The following is a 7,306-nucleotide window of genomic DNA, read 5'->3' on the forward strand; positions in this document are numbered from 1 at the left end:
ATTGCAGTGGCTCTGCAGACACGCGGGCACAGCAGAGCCCTGGGAACCGAGGACACACAAGAGGTGACAACACCTACCCAGCCACCTGCATGGCATCAGGATGGGCTTTGAGCACAACCCATGGTATCTATACTGTACAAGAAACTGTAGATGTATAGGAAGGATTGCTGTATGTCTGGAAAGCCACCAGCATGGACCTCTTCTCCAGCACAACAGGGAGGAAGAGCTGGTGCAAAGCACAACAAGGACCCCCACAGAGCTCTTCAGGCACAATGAGGAGGGTGTCTGGGAGTCTCTCCACCTCCACAGCAGAGCCTGCACGGGCTGCACATGGACCTGCTGCTGCTGCTGCGACACACAAAGAGCCTCTGCCTTTCTCACTTCTGCAAGAGATTTTGCTGCCCACATCAAATTGCCTACCTTGCCTAAGGCTAACAGCAAGCCTGTCCTGGTTTTCAGACTTCTCAGAAAACGTCGCCGCAGGACAAGCAGGACATTGAACATTATTTGAGGTGAAACACGCAGTGTGTGCCCTCCCAGTGCTGCAGACAGCAGGATCGTTATTCGAGACAGGGCTCCTCCAGCTCTGCAAATGCTGGGCATGGGAAAAGCCACCACTGGCACTGTGTTAAGCAAATGCAGGGACAAAACTCATGTGCCAGAGATCCCTTCCATCCAGTAGATGCTGCATGCAGCAGTCTGCCCCTCTCTGTGCAGAGGTGCCAGTAAAGATTCCCCTTCTTCAGGTTTTAATAGCAGAGTTGCAAAGTGCCATATTGACCTCTGAGGCTGGTCCAAGGCTTTAGCAAACCCATCCTGCTCACAGTTAAAGAGGCCTGTCTGCCTCTACTGTCTCGTAGAGAGAAGACACATTTTTTTCTCTTTAGTCTTCTGTGCAAATTATTCTTTCACATACTTCACTGGTATTGAAATGATCTTTTTCCTACAATTTTCTTAAATCCTGAGTCAATCGACCTCAATAAAGCACTTAATTGGAGAGAGACAGCCATTATAAACAGACTGAAGATCTAGCTGAAACACTACACTGTAGCAACAAGACAGCAAGGAGGGGAGAACTGTAAGAAATGAAATACTCAAGTTATTTATAACCCAAAGCCAGCCGGCTGCCCTGAAGATTATTTGAACCAACTCAACACTTGAGGGTGAAAGGAGCAATGTTTTGTTAGCTCTGAAGAGCCAGCATGCTTGATAAATAATTTAAATGCTGAGTGAGATGTTGATCTGCGTCAGATCCATATTGACCTGGAAGAACTCTACTGAAATTTGCAGCATTATAATGAATTCACTGTGGTTCAGCTGAATCAGAAATCTCTCTCTTTATCTTGCAAAGCAGATGAGCCAGTCCTCAATTGTGTCCCACTGGATGACTGCCATTATCAAAAGCAAGGAAGATAACCTCTTGCCAGACAAGCATTATGTTCAGAGTAGGGCTGCATACCTACTTAATTTGTATGGGGCTCAATGCAGCAACTCCTACATGAAATCCAGTGGTGGAAGTGGTGTCTGAGACGGGCCATTAAAAATGGGGCATTTAAGCAAAAGCCAAGAAGCCACTATGCACCTGGATAATAAAGGAAAAACATCTGGTAACCGAATGCAGAAACTGGATGGATCCACGACCAGGGTCGAGCTCTACCAGGTATCTATGAAGAACATTTATATAACTTGCTTTAATATAATAAATATCAGTGCTTACATCCCACAGTCTTGTGGGACGATGCACACAAACTGATATTCACCTTGCTCCTCTTTTGTCACAACCCTCAAGATTTTGGGTGAGGGGTTTGGAAAGGCTGGAGTTGACAGCACCAGCACTGCAAATGTGAGGGTGGCCACTGGGGAGGAGATGCCCAGGCTGGAGGGAAACAGCTCCTCCAAAGCTCATTGCTCTGTCCCTCTTCCCTGGGGACTCAGAAGGCTCCATATAGGAAGCCTGATAGCCCTTCACTAATTTTTTGCTTTCCTCAGCACTTTCCTTATACAAAGCCAAACTGCTCCAATAAAGAATTTTAAGGCGAGCAGGCAGTGCTGCGCATGCCGAGGTGCTGGCAGGCTGCTCTGGAGAGAGAAATAACTCTCTTAAAATGTGCACTGTACTAATTACCTTGGCAAAGGTACAAGAGCACAAGTTAGGGCTGATGTGATTTATACACGCTCATGGCAGCAAAAAGTAGGAGCCAACTGCTGAGCAGCACAGAGCTAGAGGGCTACAACATTGCAAGGGGGGGACCAGAAAGACATGAACCTCAATAAGAGTCTCAGCCTCTTCAGAGCTTTTCAATCCCTTTCCTAACACATCCAACTCTTCCCCTGCTCCTCTGTATGGCTTGAGTATCTGGGGTATCCACCTCTGTGTCTAGGAAGTGACTGCAGCCCATTGCAAGGCCTGGTCAGCGCTTGGCCAGCAATGGGGATGAACCTTCTGCAAAGGGGGAGTCAAGGATGTTCCTCCAGGAGGCAAATCATTGAGGAACTCTAACAGCAAGGATGTGAGAAGGGAGCAAGAGCCTTAGGTCAGAGGAGGTGCTATGTGGGAGGAGAACATCAGAGCACCCAGGCACAGAGGGGGTGGGAGCCAAAATACAGGGTGTTGTGCTGTTCTTTCCCTTAAAATTGGAGTTTAGGAAGACACAGAAGCTTTTAATGTTACCTCAATGTTTTAACGTTACTGACTTTGCAGAAGGGTTGGGAAAACCCCAGTAAATTAGCCCAACATGCAATTTATGGCTGGAGGAAATCGTGCTGGACTTCCAGCAACTGGGCTACCATCCAAAGTCCATAATAAGTTTTTATTTAATTCTTACAGAATCAAAATCCCACCAACTTCACTTGCATCTGCTGGGACGTTTCTCTGTGAAAAAAATGACCTCACTACCAGAGGTTCTGCTGCTTTTCTTTAGATATGCAGAAATACAAAAATAACCCCTCTGTCTTCAATGTGAAAAAATCCTGCATTGTCCTGGGGGAGCTTCAGGCAGCTATTAGTTGTCATAATTTTCTTGCAGTTTCACCAAATAAAAGCTTTTCAGAATTATTTAGCAACCTTATCACATCGGCAACGGATTTTCCCTTAACTGCCTATTCCCAGTCTTGCCTTAAAATGAATGGGTTGCAGATAAGAAAAACACAGGTGGATGTACAAAACAAAGTTATCGCCAGAAGTAATTTCTAGAAGCCATCAGGAGAGCACAGGAGGAATACCAGGAACAGCTCCTCCTCGCCAGACAAAGCAAACCTATGCAAGCTTCCATTACATATTGAGGGTGATATTAAAGGCTAAATAACCCATTTGCATGGTCAGTGTACAATCTACAACACGAGAGGCACTAGGGTTAGTTTTACAAACAATTTTATAGTGAGATTAGAGCAAAGAATTGAGTAAGTGCTCAAAGACTTGAGATGTATGGTGTGGGAAGTGCTGTTTATAGGAATAAACACATGTATTTCTTATTCTGGGAACAGACGCTCATACTGGCTGACACTGGTGCCCCCATGAAACTGTGGACAAGGACATATTAGCATGGGGAATAAAAAATAAATTAAGAAGCAAGCAATGAGCAGCAATCATTTGGGGTTGTTTCCCCAGTGTTTTACTGTGTTATCCTGAGCAATCCAACATGCCCATGTGCATTTTGCCTCCACTAATTCTCCTTCTAGTACCAAACAAGAAAATTATTCCCCACTTTCTTGCTTAGGCTTGTGTGTGATGCTCAGCAGGCGAGATGCCTGACCAGCTTTTCCCAATTCATCACTCCAGGATGAATCTTATTCTGGAATAATATACTTTGTACTATCCCTGGCTAATATCTCCATATAAACTTGATTTAACACACATATACTTTAAAGTACAGGAAAGAATATGATCCAAGATTACCTCCAGATAATCATTATTTACAAGTAATGGTAACAAACCAGTAATTCTCTTGCCCTACCAATGAACAGAATCAGAAGAAATCTCAGGGCAAAACATGTTTAGCCCAGTGCAGAAGAGACAGGAGGTGCTAAACAGGAATAACCAGGTGCTGAGGCAAAACATTCTTGAGTGCTTTTCCAGCTTTGGAACATGATTTTCTACTTTTTGCATAAATTAACTCAATTTTCTCTATGTCAGGCATACATGCAATCAGTATTTTTACTCTCCAAGCTTTTGTAACCACTCATGAGACCCAGACAGGTCCAAATCCACCTGCTGGGAACCCAGTGAAGTTTCTTGCTCTTCTTATGCTTTACATTTTTAAGCTGAACACTTATCAAAACTACCTTGTGATAAATAGAAAACCAAGCTCAACAGTGAGGCTGTTTCAAATTGAGAAATGTTGCAACTGGAATAACAGGAAATTTCAGGCTGCTAAAATTAGTTCACGTGAATAATGACTTCTCATGCAAAACAGGTTTTGATAAAAACTCCGCTGGTGCAGCCTCTACAATCTGTCATTAACAAGAAACATTAGAGACTGGCACTGAAACAAAGGTATTCTTTCCTAAGACACCCTTCACCTTGCATATCACAAATATTTGTCTAGAGCACTGGTGCCCCAGAAACTGTTTGTTCTTCCAGTGTCATAAACTGAAGGCTCTCACGTGAGACTGAGCTTGCGTCTGGATGCACTCAAACCACTCGCAGTAATAATAGCTCAAAACATCTTAAATTTATGCCTGGCTTCTGTGTTGGATTCCCCTGAGTTTACATCTTCTTAAATGACAACAGTCTGTGCAGAGCGACTGTGAGGATTCGTGGGAGAGGTGGGGAGGTGATGCAGGATGCTGTGCTTGGATTGTCCTATGCAAAATTACATCTCCAGCTGTTTTGGGCATGTGCAAGTAGCTCCAACCATGTTGAATGTGGGGCTGGAAATGGCATATCTGGACGGGAGCGGTGATATATTTGAATTAATAACTCCTGCTCAGGGCAAGATTAGCTACCAGCATTGCAGCAGGGTGGCTATGCTGCTGGTGCTTGTGCCATTGCAGTGCCATGCCACACTGTGAGCATGCTGGATCTGCTACCTCTGGTGGTGTGGCACTGCTGAGACAGCAAACCTAGACGTTACACCTGTGCCCATCACTGGTGATATCAGACACCACAGCAGGGCTACTTCCTTCCAGCTTAAGGAAGGATGCCTCTTCCTCTCTGCCTTTACCATACACTTGATATCCATCTTATGAGGCTGTTTCTGCAGTTTCTGGCTATTCCTGGAAGCAAGGATAAGATCCAATTCAGGATTAGGACATGTAAGATGCTGGCTGGGTTTCTAAGCTCCCATCGCAGACAACAGAGATTAAGTCAATGGAGACTGGAGATGGATGCAAATGTACCGTAAAGGAGATGACATCATACTATGAAGGCAGGGCGCTGAGTGCGGAGCAGGCTGTGATCCACTAGCCTCAGCATGGGCATCTGGTGCCTGGTCCATGGTCTCCCCTTGGCCTTCATCTGCCACTCCAGAGGGAGGTCTCCGCAGTGTGTTACACTTGCCAAATCCATGTGGCTGCCTCGGACACCCCAGCATGGCACTAAACACATATGTTTAGGCAACTGAATGGTGAAATGACTGCTTGCATTGACCCAGGGTGGGTTGAGGTGCCCACATGTAGAGCCCAGTGCCACTGGAAAAGCTGCCAAGTGCAGAGCAGTCTTGTCCCTGGCTGGTAGGTATGCCATGGGGGGCTGGACCATCCTGCAGCCACAGCTTGAGGCCAGGTGGGACACTGTAGGTGACTGAAACAGCACTAAGCACCTACATTAGGGTAACCAAAGCGAGCCCTGGAGTGCTGCTGACTGTAACAGAAGCTGAAGGATGTAGCCCACATGCAGAAATATTCAAGGAGGTGGTTTGATCTCAGACCCAATCCCACCCAAGCAGTGGCAGTCTGGCAAACACACTATCACCATCCTTCTACAGCAATGCATTATTGCTGTTCATTTTGACTGCACATAATACAAATCAGGTCTCTATTACATGAAGCACAGAAACCTTGAAAAGGTTTCCTTGCCCTGAAAACATAAATTCACAGTGTCTTGTTCTTAATAAACTGATTTAAGCCTTGAGGGTTGGGAATTCCCTGTACAGCAAACGGGGAATTTAGATTTGCGGAGTGCGTACACCTTTCTTGACAAGCCCAGCACGCGCTGACTTGGGAAACAGAGCAGGGAACAACTGAGCTGAACCTTGCAGAAAGAGCAGCCTCATTTAGGAAGGCAGGGGAGGTTTATGAATGAGATTGAAACCTTCTACCTATCTAAGTTCATTAACTGAGTGGTGGAGGACACATTGCTTAGCACTGCCTCATCCATATCCTTCAATAAGATGTATAAAAGCCACAAGTGAAATGACAAGAAGTCTGCCAGCAAAAAAGACCTTTGGGGCATGAGCCAAGGCTGAATGGGACCAAAAACTTGGAGGAATGCAGAGCCAAGTTTATCTCCAGGGAACCAGGACACGACAGGTCGCCACTCCTGTGGGCTGCCAGACAGACACATGTTTTCATGGTGAACATCTAACAATAAGCTGAACCTGGGCAGTGGTCAAGCCGGGAAATAAGGCACTCTACTGCTGTCATGAATCTGCATCCTCCTCCTTCCCATTCTCTGAAGCTGGTATTCAGCAAAGGACTATGAAACAGAAAAGACTCTACCTGGTTGTCCTGCCTATCCTTCCTGACAGAAAACATCAAAAAACCCCAACACTTAGGCCTTTCATGCCCAGGTTTGCTTGGGGAAGATGACATGTTTGGGTCAGTACACGCCATCCTCATCTAAAAGAGCAGTAGGGAATGATGTGTGAAGCAGCCTCTGAAGTATTTTGGCGTGTGTGTTGTCCTCCTCACTGCTGTAGTATGTCCTGCTGGGCTTTGCCACAAAGGCAGAATCAGCATTGCTGATTTTTGCTTTCTTACGCAAAGGTTTTTAGCATCCTGCTGTTGATGGTTGCTCCAAGATAAATCCATCGCCCTGTAAAATCTTGTACTCAAGAAGTTTTCAAATATTCATGGAGATTGGCAAACCCAGTCATAATGCTGATGTTTTTAGGCAGGACTTTGATTTAAATAAATAAACATACATGCAAATAAATATACTATCATAATATAAGGAAGTTATTTTGAGTAGCATGTAGTTTATGTTCCAGACTAAATGAAAATGTAAAGAATGAACATTTGCACAGAGCGGATAATATAGCAATGAGGTTTGTCCTGGCAAAAACAGTTCTACTACACCATCAAAAAGTTATTCATGTTGACAAGCCATGAAATGTTTGCATAAGGAAAAAGCGAACAAAGCAGGAAT

The 7,306-nt window shown here is 45.0% G+C and overlaps 1 protein-coding gene across 1 annotated transcript in view; it reads right to left on the reverse strand.

Annotated features, from left to right (window-relative positions):
• CAMK1D (calcium/calmodulin-dependent protein kinase ID) overlaps positions 1-7,306 on the reverse strand; it is a gene marked incomplete at its 5' end in the record, with an annotated part of 36,312 nt that overhangs the window by 18,068 nt on the left and 10,938 nt on the right. The window lies entirely within an intron of this gene.

This window comes from Mesitornis unicolor, unplaced genomic scaffold, assembly GCF_000695765.1.
Source record: "Mesitornis unicolor isolate BGI_N332 unplaced genomic scaffold, ASM69576v1 scaffold102, whole genome shotgun sequence".
Lineage (NCBI taxonomy): Eukaryota > Metazoa > Chordata > Aves > Mesitornithiformes > Mesitornithidae > Mesitornis > Mesitornis unicolor.